Source organism: Pipistrellus kuhlii, unplaced genomic scaffold (assembly GCF_014108245.1).
Source record: "Pipistrellus kuhlii isolate mPipKuh1 unplaced genomic scaffold, mPipKuh1.p scaffold_m20_p_15, whole genome shotgun sequence".
NCBI lineage: Eukaryota > Metazoa > Chordata > Mammalia > Chiroptera > Vespertilionidae > Pipistrellus > Pipistrellus kuhlii.
Window position 1 is genome coordinate 8,402,884 of NW_023425460.1, and position 22,254 is coordinate 8,425,137.

At 39.1% G+C, this 22,254-nt stretch overlaps 1 protein-coding gene across 22 annotated transcripts in view; it reads left to right on the forward strand.

Moving 5' to 3' along the window:
- Positions 1-22,254, forward strand: part of USP54 (ubiquitin specific peptidase 54) — a 110,601-nt gene that overhangs the window by 3,694 nt on the left and 84,653 nt on the right. For 2 of the 22 annotated variants that reach the window (XM_045581716.1, XM_045581715.1), the window contains exon 2: positions 4,831-4,955. The exons of 18 other annotated variants lie outside the window; for them this stretch is intronic. The gene's annotated coding sequence lies outside the window, so the exon portion shown is untranslated. Of the gene's footprint in view, positions 1-3,848; positions 4,134-4,830; positions 4,956-21,136; positions 21,222-22,254 lie in introns of those variants that run through there. 2 more of the 22 variants (XM_036437695.2, XM_036437694.2) reach the window with 2 other exon arrangements.

Consider the following 22,254-nt stretch of genomic DNA (forward strand, 5'->3'; position numbering starts at 1 on the left):
TAAGATAATTGTATGTAAAAAGTTTGAATGTTTTGTTGAGCAGTACCATGTGCCATCCACTGTTACAATGCTTTGCATGAAATAACCCATTTAATCCATACAACAACCCAATGAAGCACATTTCTTCCATTGAAGGATTATTCCTTAGTTTTTTAATTACAGTTTTCTCATCTCCACCCTTTCTGAATAAGCCTTAGAAATGGGGCTAATACAATTTAATGCAGATTTCAAACTTTGTAAAGCAGATAATAAATAATATCTATTTTATTTCTAAGCTACCCTCCTTAATATTTGGGGACCATTATTTAGGCTAAGCATTTCCTCCCCTACCCCCCAGCAAAACTTTGTGATAATATTTACTTTCTACTTCTCTGGGAGTACATTAGCTACTGCCAGTACATTAGGTTCTTCATTTGTATGAAACTGATCAGAGTAATGAATTTGCCTATTGCCAATAGCACATGAGTCTTTTTCAACAAATAATGTTTGACTCAATTTTTCAAAGAGGAAAAAAGCAGCAGACTGTTTGAAACTGAATTTAGAGTTTTTCTTACTTAATATCTAATGTTGATCAGGCTAAGTAAGACCTGTTTTGATTAGTTGTCTGTATTTTTAAAATACACACCATAAAAGTTAACACCTTAATCATTTTTTTAAAATATTTTTTTTACTTGGTTTTAGAGAAGAAGAGAAGGGAGAGATAGAAACATTAATGATGAGAGAGAATCATTCATCGGCTGCCTCTTTATGCCCCATACTGGGGATTAAGCCCACAAATTGGACATATGCCCTGACAAGAAATCGAATCTTGACCTCCTGGTTCATAGGTTGATGCTCAATCACTGAGCCACTACTGAACTATACATTTTTAAATGTATAGTTCAGTAGTAATACATTCACATTGTACAATTTTCATCTTGCAAAATTGAAATTCTTTTAAAAAATATATTTTATTGATTTTTTACAGAGAGGGAGAGGGATAGAGAGTTCGAAACATTGATGAAAGAGAAACATCCATCAGCTGCCTCCTGCACACCTCCTACTGGGGATGTGCCGGCAACCAAGGTACATGCTCTTGACCGGAATCGAACCTGTGACCTTTCAGTCCCCAGGCCGATGCCCTATCCACTGAGCCAAACCGGTTAGGGCAAAACTGAAATTCTATGCCCATAAAAAAATGCTCCCCACTCATTTCTCTCCAGTCACTGGCAATCACCATCCTACTGTCTATCTCTGAATGTAACTGTTTATGTACCTGATATAAATGGAATCATAGAGTGCCCTTTTGTGCATGGCTTATTTTATTTAGCATAATGTCCTCCAGGTTCATCCATGTTTTAGTATGTGTCATAATTTCGTTCCTTTGTAATGCTGAATAATACTTTACTGTTCACACACATATCACATTTTGCTTATCCATTCACTGGGTTGCTTCCATCTTCTAGCTATTGTAAATAATGCTGCTAGGAACATGGGTGTACACTGATGTCTTTGATACCCTCCTTTCAATTCTTTTGGATATATAACCAGAAGTGGAATTGCTGGATCTTATTTTAAATATTTGAGGCATTGCCATACCATTTTCCATTGTGGCTAACCCATTTTACATCCCCACCAGCAGTACACAAGTGTTTCAATTTCTCCACATCCTCATCAACAATTGTGAGTTTCTATTGGATATGAGATAGTATCTCATTGTGGTTTTGATTTGTATTGCCCTAATGACGTGTGATGCTGAGCATCTTTACATGTGCTAATTGGCCATTTGTATAGTATCTTCTTTGGAGAAACATTGATGTAAGAAAGACACATCAATTGATTGCCTCTTGCATATACCCCATCCGGGACTGGGGATCTAGCCTGCAACCGATGTACATGCCTTTGTCTGGAATTGAACCCACAACCTTTCAGTCCCTGGTCTAATACTTTAGCCACTGAGCCAAACTGGCCAGGGCCCTTTGTGCACTTTTAAATTGGTTGATGTTAAGTTGTTGGAATTCTTTATATGTTCTGGATATTAAGTCCTTATCAGACAATTTATTGACAAATATTTTCTCCTATTCTGTGGGTTGCCTTCTCACTCTGTTGGTTGTGTCTTTGAGGCACAGTTCTCTCTTTTTTAAAAAAATTTATTATTATTTAAGAAGAATAATACAGTAAGCTTTCTTCCCCCCACCCCCAAACATATTTTTATTGATTTCAGAGAGGAAGGAAGAGGGAGACAGAGATAGAAACATCAATGATGAGAGAGAATCATTGATTAGCTGCCTCCTGTAGGCGTGCCCCGCGCACCCCCCCCCCCATCAATGGGGATCGAGCCCACAATCCAGGCATATGCCCTTGATTGGAATCGAACCTGGGACCCTTCAGTCCGCAGGCTGATACTCTATCCACCAAGCCAAATCAGCTACGGCATAGTAAGCTTTCTTATATTCATTATCCAGGAAGCAAAACATTACTAAGTTAGTTGAAAGCTCCTACATTTCCCCTTCTTCTTCTTTTTTTTTTTAATCCTCACCTGAGGATATGTTTGATTTTTTTAGAGAGAGGAAGGGGGAGAGAGAGAGAGAGAAACATCAACATGAGAGAGAAAATCAATCAGTTGTCTTCTGTATGTGCTCCAACGGGACTGAACCTGAAACCTAGATATATGCCTTGACTGGGAATCAAACCCACATTCTTTTTGTTCATAGGATGATGTTCCAGTGAACTGAGCCAACTGGCAAATGCAGGCCCCCCCCCCCCCCCCTTTTTTTATCCTCACCTGAGGATATTTTTTCCATTGATTTTTTTTTTTTAAGAGAGTAGAGAGAAGGGAGAGAGAGAGGGAGGGAGAGAAAGAGAGAGAAATCGATGAGAGAGACATCAGTTGGTTGCCTCCCAACCATGGTACGTACCCTTGATCAGGAATCGAATTTATGACTCACGACCCTTTGGTACGTGGGCCAGCACTCAAACCCCTGAGCAAAATAAGCCAGGGAAGGTTTCCCCTTCTTGATTGCAAGTCCCTTGCCATCTCTCAAAGGAAACCGCTAGTAAGTTGATGTTTCTCTGGCTAGTTACCTTAGTCCAGTGGTCGCCAACTGGTGGTCCGCTGACCACTGCTGGTCCGTGAGGTCTGAAAGGTTGGCGACTGCTGGTTTAAGGAAACCTTTGGAGCGGTCGAGAACTGGTGGTCGAGGAGAAGTTTATCATGGAAGAATAAAAACACCACAGAAGTCCTGTGGAAAGTTAAAGTGGGAAGGGCTCTTTCTCAGCTTTGTTTTATTTATTTTAGTTTAAAGCCCAGATCAGCACCCTATCAGAGATGGTTGTATATAATAGGTGCACAAAAATACTTGTTGAATGATTGTTTAGTACGAAGATACTTCTGATTGAATATGTTTAGTACCAATATTATATCATTTTGAAATGAAGTCTGCATATCTTTTGGATAAGGATTATTATGATCTTTACCAATAAAAAGACCACTATGGCAGAGTAAATGTTTTCTTAGAAATAGTGAAACTGAGGGCAAACTTGAGTTTGCAGGAGGTAGCTCTAACTGCCTGGGGCACATTTAGCTGGCTGAGTTAGTTAATTGAGACTTAGAGACAGGACAAACAGTAAGAGAGATGAGGAAGCATTATGTTCCTGGTTCAGGAAAACGAGCTGTAAATTCTAAAAACAGGGATGACTCTGGTAAGGTCTGACTGTGGGCAAGGCTTGTTGGAACAAACGGTGCGATGTTCACAGGATAGTGGTGAAGAATCTGAGCTCTATTCCAGCTGAAAATGAAATCCTTCTCTATGACGTTGTGATAGAAGCAGCAGCTGCTGCTGCAGCCACTGCTGCCTGAACTTGGTGGCTGCATGAAGTGGCTAGAGCAGGAAATGATTCTGTGGCACTAGGCGTGGGTAGGGAAGGACTTGTTCTGGCTCCGGACAAGTGGTTGCACAGGTTGTGGGTGTCACTTTAAACATACAGAAACCTGCTTGCCGGAGGAGGAGCACCTTCCTGAGGATCAGGTGCACATCTGAAGGAATGAGCTCATCCTTCTAGCCAGACCTGCTCCAGACGCTGAGTGAATGTTTTCCTAATTGCAAGTCCTGCAGCTGGGAGAAGCAGGAAATGGTTGAAGCTTCAGGTGCTTGGTGAGTAGCAAGAACATGGAAGCTATTTTGGGACTCAGAATGTGTGGCTGTGAATATCAGGTTGAAGGTGACACACATGCACATTCAGTCTTTCTCTCAGTGGAGGATTGCAGTGAAGCGTGTGGTGGGCTGAGAAAAGCTTTGGTGGTTCTAACTTTATGCCAGTGATTCTTTTGGAGGCGACTTAAAAAAATTTGTTTTCTGTACTGTCTTGTTTGGTTTTGCTGCTTTGGAAAATAAGAATCTTGAGGGCTTGTTCTGGCCAAGTAGCTCAGGTGGTTAGAGTGTTGTCCGATATGTCAAGATTGCGAGTTTGATTCCTGGTCACAGCACATAAAAGAATTAACCAATGAATGTATAAATAAGTAGAATAACAAATTGATTTCTCTCTCTTTTTCTCTATCTTCTTCTCTCTCTCTAAAAGCAATCAATCAATTAAAAAAAAAGAAAAAAAGAATCCTGGGGGCTCTTTTTTAGTTTCCAAGGATATTTATGGCTTTTTTTTGAGCTCTGCTTGATGGGACTTACTCCATTTTTAAAGTCGACTGTGCTGAATTTCAGAGCCCTATGCATGATTCTATTTTGTTTTATATTAAATGACCTAAATTATTCACTTTAAGTAAGCCTTTTTTTAAAAATGAAATTGGTTTTAAAAAGAAATATCAATTTTATTTTTTATTAAACATTTATTTTGAAGTAATTCTAGATTCACATGGAATTAGAGAGATCTGATGTATGCCTTTCCCAGTTTCCCCAATGGTAATGCCTTCCAAAACTGAAGTGCAATATTACAATCAAGATATTGACATTGATACAGTGAAGGTAAAGAATATTTTCTTCACAGGACCTATGTTATTGGTCTTTTATAGCCACACCCATTTCTTTTTTGTATCTTCCCCCCCTTTACCCTCAATCAACCACTAATGGAAAAATCAATGTAAAATATGTATTTTATTAATTTTTTTTTTTGAGAGAGAGAGAGAGAGGAAGGGAGAGAGAGAGGAAGGGAGAGAGAGAAACATCAATGTGAGAGCGAAACATTGATTGGCTGCCTTGTGTATGCCCCCTACCAGGAATAGACCCCACAACCCAGGCATGTGCTCTGACTAGGAATAGAAACTGGCAAACTTTCCAAGTTCAGGTGACATCTGACCAACTGAACCATATCAGCCAGGGCTTTGAAAATCAATTTTTAAGCAAGAAATTTTATCTGCAATCTTCAGTAGTTTAAAAAAAAATATATATTTTTATTGATTTCAGAGAGGAAAGGAGAGGGAAGAGAGTGATAGAAAATCAATGATGTGAGAGAATCATTGATTAACCGCCTTCTGCAGTCTCCCCACTGGGGATCGAGCCCACAGCCCAGGCATGTGCCCTTGACTGGAATCGAACCTGGGACCCTTCAGTCTGCAGGCCAAAGCTCTACCCACTGAGCCAAACCAGCTAGGGCAATAGTAATTTTGTATTAGAGATCCACATGGCAATCTCCTATTGCTGGACCTAGAGTCATGCAATAGGAGATTTTGGTTCATTGTATCTCTTTGACCTTGGGAAAATGATTTTAATGTATCTGTGCTTCAGTTTCCTTATATATAAAACTAGTGACCCAGTGCATGAAATTCATGCACATTAAAGGGGATTAATTAGAGGAAATATTTTAATATTGCCATTTGTCCTTTCTTTGTAATAGAAGTGTCAGAGATGAAAGAAAATTAGTAAAATATGAAAATCTTCCTCCTGTCAGAGTCTGGGGCACGCTGCCGGACCTAGAGTCATGCCCCTGCCCACCCGCGCAGCACTTCAAAATTGTGTGAGACCCAGACCCAGCTCACTCCACCAGCATTGGGCGAGATCCAGACCTGGCCGGCCCCACCCTTGTCAAGCCCCATTGGACGGGGCACTGCCACAGCTTTCCTTTCAAGCCTCGCCAGGTATGGGGCACAGCCTGAGGTCCCCCAGTTAGGTGTCAGGGCAGGGGTGGTGGTGTGTGTGGGCATAGTTTCAGGTGCTCTGCCCTGGCCCAGGGCCATGCAGCCTCAGGTCCCTGCTGATTGCTCGTTAAGGCTTGTTTATGGGAACTTGGCCTCCGCTATGGGCACAGCCATTTTGTGTTACGGAAACCCCTCGTCCACTTTGGGCACCACCATCTTTGTGACAGTCAATTTGCATATTCCCTCTTTATTAGATAGGATGGGATAATGGTATTTTATTTTTATCTAATCTATTTATAAATTTTTTTAAAGAAATTATAAAGTTCTTTACCCCAGCCAGTGTGCCTCGTGGTTGAGTATCAACCCATAAACCAGGAGGTTGTAGTTCAGTTCCCACTCAGGGCACATGCCGGAGTTGTGGGCTCAATCCCCAGTGTGGGGCATGCAGGAAGCAGTTGGTCAATTAGTTCCTTAAGCCGAAACCGGTTTGGCTCAATGGATAGAGCGTCGGCTTGGGGACTGAAAGGTCCCGGGTTCGATTCCGGTCAAGGGCATGTACCTTAGTTGTGGGCATATCCCCAGTAGGGGGTGTGCAAGAGGAAGCTGATTGATGACTCTCTCTCACTGATGTTTCTAACTCTCTATCCCTCTCTCTTCCTCTCTGTACAAAATCAATAAAATGTATTTAAAAAAAATTAGTTCCTTAAAAAAATAGGTATTATGTATATACAACAAAGAATTCTTGAAGGATTATGGATTTAAAACATGATTTTTAAAATAATAAAGAATGTGAAACAATATCATCATGACTTTATGGAGAAAAAAAGTACTATGTAGATTATTATTAGCAGAAAGAACAATAGTTTTCAAACTAGGAAGTATATAGCAAATTGTAAACTAGAAATTGTAGCCCTAGAAATGGTAAGACTGAACATTTAAAAATGAATTTAAATTTTAAGGTTTTGAATTTCAGAGTGCTAAATTAATTAATTAGCTAAGGATCTCAGAGCCACTATTGTTAATCATAAATCATAAAAACCAGAGAGAGGCAAATGTTCTGATATACAAAGTGAGGAAAGTAGTTGGAAAACTGCAAACCTGTGAAAATTGATATTAATTCCTGGGAAAATTCAATTACAAATGATCAAACTCAGTTGATATGGAGTATTAAAAAGTTAGCATGGACCCTGGCTGGGGTGGCTCAGTTGGTCGAACACTAGCAGGTGTCTTCAAACTACGGCCCTCGGGCCACATGCAGCCCGCAGAGGAGTCTGATCCGGCCCGCCAGGTTTTTTGGGCAGTGAGCGCAGCCGAGGTGTTACAGTAGGAATTAGTAGTTCATATAGTCCGGCCCTCCAGCTCTCTGAGGGACCGTGATCTGGCCCCCACTTTAAAAAGTTTGAGGACCCCTGAGTCATGCACTGAAAGGTTGCTGTTTTTTGTTTTTTTTAAAATTGATTTTGTACAGAGAGGAAGGGAGAGAGATAGAGAGCTAGAAACATCGATGAGGGAGAGTCATCGATCAGCTGCCTCTTGCACACCCCCTACCGGGGATATGCCCGCAGCCAAGGTACATGCCCTTGACCGGAATCGAACCCGGGTCCCTCAGTCCCCAAGCCGACGCTCTATCCATTGAGCCAAACCGGTTTCGGCAGGTTGCTGGTTTGATCCCTGGTCAGGGCACATACTCAGGTTGCAGGTTTGATCTCCAGTTAGGTGCATACAGGAGACAACTGATAGATGTTTCTCTCTAACATCGATGTTTCTCTCCCTATCTCTCCCTGCCTCTCCCTCTAAAAATTCAATAAAGTTAGGCCCACGTGGCTCAGTGGTTGAGTGTCGACCTAGGAACCTGGAGGTCCCGGTTTGATTCCCAGTCGGAATACCCCGGTTGCGGGCTTGATCCACAGTGTGGGGCATGCATGAGGCAGCCGATCCATGATTCTCTCTCATCACTGATGTTTCTATCTGTCTCCCTATCCCTTCTTCTCTGAAATCAATAAAAATATATTTTTAAAAAAGTATCTTTTAAAAAGCATGGGTTTATTTATCAAAACCAATTCCTTCTGTTTCTATTCTTGAGTCCTATACTTCTGTTTTTATTTAGAATTACGAGGTTAGTAGATCTAGTTATAGATATAATCCTACAGTTTCATATTCTTTCATGATACATTTGTGGCTGATATATAATTAGATATGATTTGGTTGATTAAATGAATGTGTAAAAAATTGAATAATTGTACCCACTAAGGCTCTTAATTTCACCAGGAAAGTCTCTGGTGGATTATCTTTGAACTTTGGGTAGAGTAGAAATTTTAAAAAATCATATTAATCAGATACATAATTTGCAAAGCTGCAAGAGTAGTTAATATGACAAATGAATAAAGCCTTTAAAATTATATTGATATCTATAGCCCAACCAGTGTGCCTCAGTGGTTGAGCATTGACCTGTAAACCAGGAGATCATAGTTAGATTCTCAGTCATGGCACATACCTGGGTTATGGGCTCGATCCCCAGTAAGAGGCATGCAGGAGGCAGCCAATCAATGATTCTCTCTCATCATTGATTTTTCTGTCTCTCTCTTTCTCTTCCTTACTCTCTGAAATCAATGAAAATATATTTTTAGAAACTTATATCCATAGGATGAAATCATGGGCTCAAAATGAAATTAAATTTAATTCAAAATCTGAAATACTCAAGAACAGTATGAGGAGGAGCTGGTTGGGCAGCAAGTCATATGAATAATATCTGGGAATTTTGGTTAATCATAAATGTAGCAGGAACTGCTTATGTAATATAGCAGCTAAAAATACCTTCAGCTATATTACCAAGAGTTTATTCAGGTCACAAAAGTATTGGTTCCAATATATTTTTGTACTGGATTGGAAACACATTTTGTATATTGATTTATTTAAATGGACACTGACAAAATTGAGAGCATTTCAAGGAAGGTACAAAGAACCACAAATGGTCTGAAAACCATCTATATAGGAAACTTGGGATTTGGGGAATTCCCAAATTGTTGAAAAATTTTAAAACTTAAAATAAAAAACACAACCCCATGAAAACAAATACTCATAGTCCTACCAGAATTAAGCACTTTAACATTTGTTTTTCTTCTCCTCTATTTTAGAAATAAAACACTATAAAGCCAAAACCTCTTCTTCTCCTTCCCTACAAGGAGCATCCATCCATCCATCCATCCATCCATCCATCCATCCATTCATTCATTCATTCGTTAATTCTCACCTGAGGATATTTTTTCCATTGATTCTTTTAGAGATGGTGGAAGGGAGGAGTGAGAGGGAGGGAGGGAGGGAGAGAGGGAGGGAGAGGGAGAGGGAGAGAGAGAGAGAGAGAGAGAGAGAGAGAGAGAGAGAGAGAGAGAGAGAGAGGAGAGAGAGAGAGAATGAATCATCCATATGAGATACATTGATTGGTTGCCTTCCACACATGCCCTAACCTGGGCTGGAGATCGATCCTGCAACCCAGGTATGTGCTCTTGACTGGGAATCCAATCACGACCCTTCCATGCACTGGCCAATGCTCCAACCACTGAACTACACAGGCCAGGGTAGGAACTCTTATATTTATCAAAGTAATACATGTGCATAGCTTTTCCCCCTCTAAAATATTTTTTAAACTTCTTAATTGAAACAATGTTAAATTTACATGAAGATGCAAAAGTAGTATTAAGAATTCCCATATGCTCTCTTCCCAGTTTTCCCTAATATTAACATGTTTTTTTCCATTTGATCCTTTTTAAAAAAATTCTTTATTGTTGAAAGTATTACCTATGTCTCCTTTTTCCCCCATTGACCTCTCTCAGCCTGCTCCTGCCTCCCAGCACAGGCCCTCACCCCCTTATTGTCTCTGTTGATTAGTTATGCTTATATGCATGCATACAAATCTTTTGGTTGATCTCTTATCGCTCTCCTCCCACCCTCCCCTGCGTTTTCTCTGAGGTTTGACAGTCTGTTCCATGCTTCAATGTCTCTGGATCTATTTTTGTTCATCAGTTTATGGGGTTCATTATATTCCTCAAATGGATGAGATCATGTGATACTTATCTTTCTCTGACTGGCTTATTTCGCTTAGCATAATGCTCTCCAGGTTCATCCATGCTGTTGCAAATGGTAAGAGTCCTTTCTTTTTTACAGCAATGTAGTATTCCATTTGTAGATATACCACAGTTTTTTAATCCACTCATCTGTTGATGGGCACTTAGGCTGTTTCCAAATCTTAGCTAGTATAAATTGTTCTGCTATGAACACAGGGGTGCATATATTCTTTTTGATTGGTGTTTCTGAAGTCTTGGGATATAGTCCTAGAAGTGATATTACTGAGAACATGTGCAAATTTTATTATTTTTTAAACTACTTTATTGAAATATATTTTTATTGATTTCAGAGAGGAAGGGAAAGGGAGAAAGATAGAAACATCAATGACGAGAGACAATCATTGATCAGCTGCCTCCTGCACACTCTCCACTGGGGATCAAGCTCGCAACCCAGGCTTGACTGGAATTGAACCTGGGACCCTTCAGTCTGTAGGCTGACGCTCTGTCCACTGAGCCAAACCTGTTAAGGCCATGTGAATAGTTTTAAAAATTCAAATAGTATTATGCCCTGGCCAGTGGCCCAGTTGGTTGGAACATCTTCCCAAACACCAGAAGGTTGAGAGTCAGGACACATACCTGGGTTGCAGGTTCCATTCCCGGTTGGTACACATACAGGAGGCAACTGATTGATATTTCTCTTTCACATTGATGTTTCTTTCTCTCTCTCCTTCCCCATCTCTAAAAATAAATAAAACATATCCTTGGGTGAGGATTAAAAATAAAAATTCAAATAGTGTTATATGCTTAGAAGGAAAAATAAGTTATCCCATCCCTTGAGGCAACCATATTCACTTGCCTCAAATATTTCTAATAGCATAATTTATCACTTCATATAAAGTACTAAACTTATAAAGTGCCATATGGTTTTGCTGCTGCTGCTGCTTCTTCTTCTTCTTCTTCTTCTTCTTCTTCTTCTTCTTCTTCTTCCTCTTCTTTTTAATATGAGAGAGGAAGGGAGAGGGAGAGAGAAACATTCATTGGTTGCCTCCCCCATATTCTCCCACTGGGGATCAAACTCAAAACTTGGGTATTTGCCTGACCGGCAATCAAACAGCAACCCTTCATGAGCTCTAACCAATTGAACCACACTGGCCAGGGCAGTTTGTCTCTTTCATGCATATATGTCTTTTCCCTTATAGTCTCAATATAATTATGTAATTTGGAGGATTAAATAATTATTTATAGTTTACATATACAGATATTGAGCCTGAGCTATGTAATATCCAATGATTATAATTTTCTTTTAAAAATAAAGTTATATAGGTTGTAGGTGTACAATTTTATAATATATCATTTGCATATTATATTACTAGAGGCTTGTGCATGAAATTCATTCATAGGTAGGGTCCCTATGCCTAGCCAGCGATCAGGGCTGATCAGGGCCTTCTGGCTGCCAGCCAGGGCCTTCCAGCTGGCTGGGGTCTCCCTTCCCTGGCTGCCAGCTGCTGGCCAGGGCCTTCTTTAATTCCGTGCCACCCCCTGGTGGCCAGCACACATCATAGTGAGCAATTAAATTCTCAGTCGAACTCCTGAAGGGACAATTTGCATATTAGGCTTTTATATATATATATATATATATATATATATATATATATATATATATATATGTATATATATATATATATATATATAGAGAGAGAGAGAGAGAGAGAGAGAGAGAGAGAGAGAGAGAGAGAGAGAGAGAGAGAGAGATATGTTCAAATCTTCTGCCATAAACATTTATCTCTCTTTTACAATCTTCTACCTCTCCTCACCCCCCTTTCCCTCTGGTAATCATCGTACTGTTGTCTATGTGTATGAGGTTTTCGTTGTGTGTGTTTTTTTCCTTCTCAATCTCTTCACCTTTAAAAAAATATATATATTTTATTGATTTTCTACAGAGAGGAAGGGAGAGTGATAGAGAGCTAGAAACATTGATGAGAGAGAAACATTGACCAGCTGCTCCTGCACACCCCCCACTGGGGATGTGCCCACAACCAATGTACATGCTCTTGACCGGAATCGAACCTGGGACCTTTAAGTCCGCAGACCGACGCTCTATCCACTGAGCCAATCCGGTTTCGGCTCTTCACCTTTTTTTTACTCAACTCCCCTTTGACAGCTGTCACTCTGTTCTCTGTGTTTATGAGTCTGTTTATATTTTGTATGTTAGTTTATTTTGTTCATTAGATTCCACATATAAGTGAAATCATATAGTACTTGTCTTTCTTGAACTGCCTTTTTTCCACTGAGCATAATACTCTCCAGGTCCATCCATAATGTCCAAATGGTAAGACTTTATGGCCAAGTGGTATTCATTTCATTGTGTACTAGTAAATATACCACAGCTTTAAAAAATTTTTTTCTACCTAACATACATTTATTTATTTTATATTGTTTCTTTTCATTGAATTTATTGGATGACAGAGTGGCATGTGGTAATTTTACATGAGGCCCTAGCCGGTTTGGCTCAGTGGATAGATTGTTGGCCTGCAGACTGAAGAGTCCTGGGTTTGAGTCCAGTCAAAGACATGTATCTCGGTTGCAGCCTTCTCCCTGGCCCAGGCCACTGGTCAAGGCGTATGCAGGAGGCGTAAGCAGGAAAAACAATCGATGTGTTTTTCTCACATTGATATTTCCCTCTCTCTTCAACTCTCTCTAAAAAATAAATGGAGGAATATCTTCAGGTGAGGATTGAAAAGAAAATTTTTTAAATGAGGTAGGTGTTCAGGGAGTCCCTTTGAGGAGAGTAACGTTTAAGTAGAGAGCTGAGTGAAGTGAAGGAGCAGGCTATTCAAAGAGCTGGGGAATGGGCATTCAATGGAGAGGGATTAGCAAGTGAAAAATCCTTGAGAGAGGAACTAGCTTGGCATCTTTAAAAAATGATAGGCAGAGTGCAGTAAAGATGAAATTATCGAGAGAAGTAGGGGCTATATTATGAGGGATATGATTCAGAATGTAATGGTAAGACATTAAAGGTTTTTATATGGAGTAATGATTTGATTTTTAAATCCTCACCAGAGGATATGTTTTTATTGACTTTTAGAGAGATAGGAAAGGCAAGAGAGAAAAAGGAACATTAATGTGTGAGAGAAATATCAATTGGCTGCCTCCCATCTGCGCCCCAGACAAGAGGTCAAAACCTTTTGGTGTATGGAGATGCTCTAACCAATTGAGCCACCAGGTTAGGGCTGATTTAAAAAATATATATACATTTTTATTGATTTCAGAGAGGAAGGGAGAGGGAAAGAGAGATAAAAACATCAATGATGAGAGAGAATCATTGGTTGACTGACTCCTGATCACTTCCCACTGCAACCCAGACATGTGCCCTTGACTGGAATCGAACCTAGGACCTTTCAGTCCAGAGGCCGACGCTCTATTTACTAAGCCAAACTGGCTAGGGTGAGTTGATTTTTTTTTTAAGGTTGTGTTTTTGTTTTTGTTTTAAATATATTTTTATTGATTTCAGGGAGGAAGGGAGAGGGAGAAAGAGATAGAAACATCACTGGTGAGAATCATTGATTGGCTGCCTCCTGCATGGCCCATTCTGGGGGTTGAGCCCCCAAACCTGGGCATATGCCCTGACAGGGAATCAAACTGTGACCTCCTGGTTCATACTTTGATGCTTAACCACTGAGCCACACCAGCTTGGTTCATTTTATTTTATTTATTTATTTTTATAATTATTTGTTTATTTTTAAAAAATCTATTTTATTGATTTTTTACAGAGAGGAAGAGATTGGGATAGAGAGTTAGAAACATCCATGGGAGAGAAACATCAATCAGCTGCCTCTTGCACACCCCCTACTAGGAATGTGCCCACAACCAAGGTACATGCCCTTGACCGGAATTGAACCTGGGACCTTTCAGTCCACAGGCCAACGCTCTATCCACTGAGCCAAACCGGTTTTGGCCATTTTCTTTTTTTAAAAGATGATTCTGATTGTTGTGTGAAGAAGTGGTTGCAATGGAAGTAAGGAGACCAGATAGAAGACTATTACAGAGTTCTAGGTCCGTGGTCGGCGAACTGCGGCTTGTGAGCCACATGCGGCTCTTTGGCCCCTTGGGTGTGGCTCTTCCTCAAAATACCTCAGCCTGGGCGAGTCTATTTTGAAGAAGTGGCATTAGAAGTAAGTTTAAAAAATTTGGCTCTCAAAAGAAATTTCAATCGTTGTACTGTTGCTATTTGGCTCTGTTGACTGATGAGTTTGCCGACCACTGTTCTAGGTAAATATCCTAGGTGACTCTGTTAGGATGGTCACAGTAGAGATGGTGAGGAGGGATATGTTTTGAGAGTTTTTAAGTCAGCTTCTGAGTAAGTTTCCAGGAAAACATGCTCAAAAAGTATGTGGGGGAATGTTTGTAATTATTTAACAACGGGTGTGCCCAGCAAGTATCACTCCAGCTTGCCTTGTTCATCTGTTCTGTCTTTCTAGCCAGACATAAGACATGCACTCTGATTTTTGCTGCTGTGCTATTTTGGTGGCATTTTCAACCTTATTTTTGCCAAAGTGAATTATCTGTGTCTATCCACTTGGGACATATGTTTATTTGGTGGTATTACTATTGGCTTCTTGATTAGGGAAATGGTTATTGCGTTCTGTACCAAGTTAAATGACAACATCAGAGAATAGAATGCACCGACAACCTGATTTTCTTTGCTGTTGTCTTTTAAAAAATGATTAAAAATCTTGTATGCACAGAAGTTGCTTGCCAAACATTTGAAGCCATCTAGTTTTACCAGGTGGCAGCTGCTGTTATTTGCAGAGATTCAGTTTAAACAACAGACATGAAACAGGGTCCTGTCCTTGTTTTGCAAAAAGGGAAACTGTGAGTTAAACACACACACACACAGCTTTATTGAGATATAATTTACAAACCACACAAGTCACCCATTTAAAGTGTTCAATTCAATGGCTATTAATATATTCACAGAGTTGAACAGCCATTGCTACCATCAATTTTAGAATATTTCTGTCATTCCCAGAAGAAACACCATACCTATTAACAGTTACTTTCTATTTCCTTTACACCTCCTCTCAGCCGTAGGTAACCACCAATCTACTTCCTATCTCTATAGTTTGCCTATCTTGAACATTTCATATAATTTTAATCATATAATAGATGGTCTTTTGTGAGACCAGCTTTCACTTTGGATAATATTTTCAAGGTTTATTTATGTTGTAACATGTATTGTACTTCATTCTTATTATAGCTGAATAATATTAGACTGTATGAATAACCACATTTTATTTATCTACCAGTTGATGTATATTTGAATTTCCACTTTTTGGCTATCAATGAATAATGCTATTATGCACACTGGTGTATAAGTTTTTGAGTGCACGTAAGTTTTAATTTTTCTTAGTATATATCTAGAAGTAGCATTGTTAGGTCATATGTTAACTCCATGTTTAATCTTTTGAGTATCTGCCAGACTGTTTTCAAAAGTGGCTGTACCATTTTACATTTACACCAGCAATTTAGGAGAGTTTAGATTTCTCCACATTTGTGCCAACTCTTGTGTGAAGAGGTATCTCATTGTGGTTTTGGTTTTCATTGTGTTGTTTTAATTTAATTAATCTGTGTTTGTTATTGTGGGGGAGGAATAAATTTTCCTCTACTTTTATGGACTCTTCCATAAGAATCGACATAAGGCAGATTAATAAGAGAAAATAACCAAATTTACTTGCATATGTACATTTGGAAACATCATATACATGAGAGGTTCAGAGTCAGAAAGTTAAAATGTATGGCAATCTGAGTTTAAGGTTGAGGTAAGGCGCCTGAGCTTCAGAGGGAGGAAGGTCATTTTTAGGACATTAAGATGAGCAGACGTTCAATAATTAGACGTTTGCCCTGCCTCATAGAGAGGTCATAAAAAGTTATTTCTGATAATAATCCTTATTATGAGCAAGGCCCACAATTTAAATTCTTTAAGGGAGAGGTAAAAGTTTCTCTTGGGCCTGCAGGGTCTTGACTGCCTTCAGCTCGAAATAATCCAGTGTCAACAGGCCTGTGGGGGAGGCCTGTTCTAAACCCCTTCATTATTATGACACTACTTTTAGAACAGTTTTAGATATACAAAAAAATGGAGTGGATAGTGGAGAGAGTTCGCATATGTCCCCATCCCAATAGTTTCCCTTGTTATTAACATCTTACATTAGTATTGTATATTTGTTGCAATTAAGGAACCAATATTGATATGTTATAGTTAGCTAAAGTCCATAGATAATTCAGATTTCTTCCATTTTTATCTAATGTCTTTTTTCTGTTCTGTTTCCATCTCAGATTCCACATTACTTGTTTTGTCTCCTTAGGCTCCTCTTAGTTGTAAATATCTCACACTTTAATTGATTTCTGATGACTTTAACAGTATTGGGAAGTACTAGTCAAATATTTTGCAGGATACCCCTCTATTGGAATTCGATACTTTTCTCATGATTAGACTAGGGTTATCAGCTTTGGGAAGGAAGATCACAGAGATACAGTGCCTGTCTCACCACATCATATCAAGGGTACATATTATCAACATGATTTATCATGGTTAATATTGACCTTGATCACCTGGCTAAGGCACTAGTTGTTAGGGTTCTCTAATGTAAAGTCACTCTTCCTGCCTCTCTTCATATTCTGTTGTTGAGCAGCTTTTCATGTGTTTATTACCCATTTCTATATCTTTGGAGAAATGTATGTTAAGATCCTTTTTTTAATTGGGATTTAAAAAAATACCAATTCTAAAATTAGGTTGTTTTTCTTTGTTGTAAATGTTCTTTATATATTCTAAATACAAGTCCCTTACTAGATATACAATTTGCAAATATTTCCTCCCATTATTTGGGGTGTCTTATTACTTTTTTGATGATATCCATTGAAGCAAAAAAGTTTTAATTTTGGTGAAGTAAAATGTATCTATTTTTATTTTTCTATTTATGTCATATCTAAGACTTTGCCTAACCTAAGAGCATGAATATGTGTGTGTGTGCGTGTATATATATATATATATATATATACACACACACAAATATATATATATATATATATATATATATATATATATATATATATATATATATATAAATATGTTTTTATTGATTTTAGATAGAGAGAAAGGGAGAGGAAGAGAGATACCTCAGTGTGAAAGAGTAACATCTAAGTTGCCTCCTGAATGTACCCTGACCAGGGATCGAACTCACAACCTGGGTATGTGCCTTGACCAGGAATTGAACCAGTGACCTTTTGGTGCATAGGATGATGCTCAATCAATTGTCATAACAGCCAGGGCTTATATTTTCTTCTGAAATTTTATAGTTTTAGCTCTCTCATGTAGATTTTTTTAAAAAAAATATTTTTTTATTGTTTTCAGAAAGGAAGGAAAAGGGAAAGATAGAAACATCAATGATTAGAGAGAATCATTGATTGGCTGCTTCCTGCAGACCCCCCACTGGGGATTGAGCTTGCAACCCAGGCATGTGCCCTTGACCAGAATCGATACTGGGACCCTTTAGTCTACAGGCAGATGCTCTGTCCACTAAGCCAAATCAGCTAGGGCTCATTTAGATTTTATTTTCCAATTTGGCTTCTGCTATGAAGCCACTCAGCTCCTGTCTTTACTGCCAAAATCAACATGATCATTAGGATTTCAGAAATAAAAACCAATAATAATGGTCTTGCTTTGGGTTATTCCAGGAGGGAGTCACCTTTGGTTTTCCTGGAGAAATTCTGTTGTCTTTTAAGCAAATTGTTCTTTCATTAAATTGAATATTCTGCTGTATCCTACCCTGCTTGCTTATGGAGACCAATAATGAAAGGCTGTGGGATCTGACTAGATAGGAATTTTCAGCCTGTGTTCTTTCATCCCACACCCCATTTCTCTTGATTGCTTTATTTAAATCTTAAAGGTAGGTCTTTCTGCTAATATTATTTATATTTTTCCAGAGGCCTTTGTTTGTTATGGTCAAAGGTGGGCCAAAAGGGTATAACACTGCCTGCAAAATACTTGAAATAATATGACAAGTTTTATTGAAGCACAGTATTTCAAAGTACTGCTGTAATTAGTTATCCAAATTTAGGATCCCTGGACATTTAAACATGACATCTTTAGACTGAACATAAATGAATCAGAAAGCTTTGCTAAAATGAAAAGTCACCAAGTTTTATTTCAAGGTCTTAGAATTTGCAAATCAAAAGCACTACCTGGTAAAGAAAAGAAAGAAAAAAGGAAAGCTGTGAGTTCTTATAGTAAAAAATACACTGTTCAGAAGAATCTGTCCTGCATTTTTAGCCTCCGGATTGGTCTGAGATGGTTATCTTTCAGATGTCTGGTGGTCTGGACACATGAACATTTTCCCCTAAGTTCTCCATAGTGTTATGTATAGGATTTATATGTATCTTCAGGCATTGATGTACGAATAAAAAAGGGAACACATGGCAGGCCTGACAAGCTCAATAACCAAAAGTAATCACTTGGGATAATACGATCATAAATTCCTAACTGGGTAGCATGTTGGGTAGTCAAGTCCCAGGTGTATGCTTCCTTAGAAAAGGTTCATGTTTACCTTAAGTGAATCCTGTCCATTGTTTTTGAGCATCTAAAATAACATACCCTTGGAATGTAAGTATCTACCTTTTCCAGACCTTTCTGAGGCATAATTGTTGGCTGTAAAATGGCACCAGGTGTTAGATTTTGGTTCAGCAACCTTGGTACTTGAGTTCTAGCTAAGATAGAATTCAGAACCAAGACTCAAACTATAAGAGAAAGTTTATTTAGAAACTCACAGAGGCAGAAGAAGCGAGCCACAGAAGAAATGGGCTCAGGAAACAAATTACAGAAAGAAGGTCCCTCTGAGCTTAGGAGAGCGGGAGATACTGGCCTTGAGAGACGAAAGAGGGAGGAAAGGCAAAGGCATGCTCCAGAAAGAGACAGAGCACACCCAGGGTCCCCATCTTAATGACTTTTACCTGGAGGTCCCAGGGAGGATCTCAATAGAATAGTCATCAATTTTTTCAGGCGTGCCCCCTCAGGGTCATGGTCTCCTCTGATTGGTTGGTGTGGGGCAGTGCATTTGGCCCTGATGTCAGCCATGGTGTCACTCTGTCTGATTTTGCTGCTTCTCTGGGTAAGGAGCTGAAACACAGCTGAGACCTGGATGTTATCTCCAGGGATTAATGTTTAAGTGAGTGGTCGTGCAAGAGCTTTTGCCTATTGCTAGGCACCCTGGGCCCTCTGTCCTGGTAACCCTCTGCACCTGGCCTATGGTTCGAACTCTGCCGGCGGCTTCCAGAGGGGAAAGAGGAAGAGGGATGGGGGGCAGGCACCTTTTAAGGGGAGAAAAGAGAGGGGAAGGGGTTTAGGGCACTCAGCACACGCTGATTGATGGCTTCATGTAAGGCATATGATTAGGGACCTAGGGACTTAGGAATTGGGGGCTTAGGGTATTTGGCAGGTGCTGATTGGTGGTTCAATGTGCAGTCCATATAAGGTGCCTTGTTAGGTGCTCAGGAATGTTCAGACTGCACGTAGAGTTTACATCATTCTCCGTCCACCAGTTGGGGGAAGGGAGGATCTATCAAGTTTGGCTCAAATAAACTCACAAAAATTCTTTACAGGGTTGAATGTTTTTATGTTATCAGGTTGATTCTTGCATATGTCCTGATGGGGGTTCAAACCTGCAACCTTAGCATATTGGAACGACACTCTAACCAACTGAGCTACCTAGCCAGGGCTTCTTTTTTCTTTAAAATAAAATTTTTTATGGGGGTATTTTCTTGTTGCCAAAGTACTACTTTAATTTAGTATATTGTTAAAATGTAAGAGCTTAATTCGTTTTGGGCATTGCCTACATCTGTTTAATTTTACCAATAAATCTTAAATATATTTTATTATTATTATTTTTTTAATGAACCTTTATTGTTCATATTATTACAAAAGTTCCTCATTTATTTCCCCTCCACCAGGTTCCTACCCCACCCTCTGCCCTTTTTAAATATATTTTAAACATCAACTCATTTTTTCCTCAACCTATAGAAATACAATACACCTTCATATTTGGCTAGGATTCTGCTGATGAGGTTTTTTTATGAGTATGCTTATAAAACAACTCCTTTCAGTAAAGCTGTTTTATAACCGGAGTGATACATAGAAGGGTGTGTTGGTCTGCTGGGGCCTTTGTGTCCTGCCTACAAATGTAAGGTCTGGGCTGACTGGTCACATGTTTGGGGGCAAGACCTTGCCTGCTGCTTGTTTTTGGTGACATAACTTGGCCTCTTCCCTAAGAGAGGGGTGGAGATCTTTCTCTTTCCTTGCCTTTGGGTTGGAAACATTTGAGATCCAGTGGATTTAAAAAACTGATTCTTGAACCCAACAGCTCAGTTTACACAACATTTTTTCTTTAAGAGTGTGCATTGTTTCAGAACGTTGCAGGAATTTTGCCTGTTAAAATGATTTAAGTCCTGACAGTCTTGGAATTCTGAAAAAAGAATTCAAATAATGACATTGTTTTAGTTATTTGCCAAAGCACTATGAAAGTGTCTTTTAGTGCTCTTTCTGACCAGCGAGAGCAAAGGGCTGTTTTTACTGCTGGCCCTTCTTTTGGAAGCAGCTGCCACCCCACAAACCTTATTGTTATACTGCTGACCTTTGTCATCAGGAATGCCCTGGCGGAAACAGCCTCCTAATTGTTTTTGTTAAGCCTCTATGAAGTTTGTGATTTGCCCTTTCAAGTTACTTTTGGTTAGTTTTCTTAAGTTTACTTTGTTTGCATTTATTTGGGGGCTCCACCTTTCCAGTTTTATCATGAATTGTCCGTGCCGAGTTCCTGGTAGGTGGCGTAAGGAACTGCTCTTTCCCTGTTATCCTGTTCTGTGGGAAAATTTTGTGGTTTAGATTCACAGTTTCCCATTGTTAGCTGCTGTTGTCTCCTCCCTCTGACCCTTCTTCCCTCTCCACAATTCTAGCTCTTCCCCCTCGTCCCTCCCCATTCCTGTATCCCTTGCCCCACAAATGTCCTTGTGATTGCTGGAGGCCTTTTGCTGGAGGTTGAGTGTGCATTGGCGTAAGTATCTTTCTTGTGGTAAAATTGGGTAGATGAGGACTGTAGGAAACTGGTTAGTCATTGTGAAGTGTTGCTTTTAACAGCGACACTTCAAACTCTGAAATTGAAGTTTTAGGACTCAATTTTCAGGAGGCTTCATTCATACTGTCATTTCTGTTCTTCCCTTTTTTCTTTCAATTATCAAGGCTTTGATAATTTGATTTTTATTATTGGTTTAAAAATATATTCTCTTAGTTTTTCTTGAGCTTGTTAAAATTAAGGGCAAAGGTTTAATATGTGTGTGTGTGTTTGTTTTTAATTCCTTCTAATAGAAGGTTATTTGTGATTTTATACATATTTTCAGTATTAACATACTGATAGAAGTAAAAATGAAGACAAGATCTTATTTTGTGGCTAAGGTGGAAAGTAGCATTTACTTCCAGAATAAGAATGATTCTTTTTTCCTCTCAGCAGAATGTTGCTGGCAAAACTCACTAAGATTTTGGCAATATGTTGTCAAGTCTGGGAAATGGTTTTCTGAGTACTTCAGGATAACAGATGCTTCTGGTAATTATTTTTGGGATGTTAGATTTGTTCATTAATACCTGCTCCCTAGAGGGATGAGATCTATAATCCTTTGGAAAGTAAAATATTTAATATTTGAGTCAATGTCACTTTCATATCATTCTATTTTTTGGATTGTTTATTTTGATCTTCAACTAAAACAGAAACTGTATATGTTATTATTTTTGACACAGAATGGATGGTACTCTGGTATTTCAAGGAGTTGTAAGTTGGGTTCTGCAGAAATACTGCTAATTAAAAGCCATTTACATGGTAGACATTGTGAGTAAAAACTTGTTCATGGGATTTTATTACTGTCCAATAGTGATTTTCTGCGCTCCTCCTATGTGGCAGGTATTAGTTCCTATGCTAAGTGCTTTGCTTCTAATTCTCACTACTGTCCTGCCAGATAGATAGTATTATCCCCCTGGGAAGCAGTCATGCATAGGTAGAAAGAACATGGGGTATTCTTTTTTGCAAAATGAGGAAA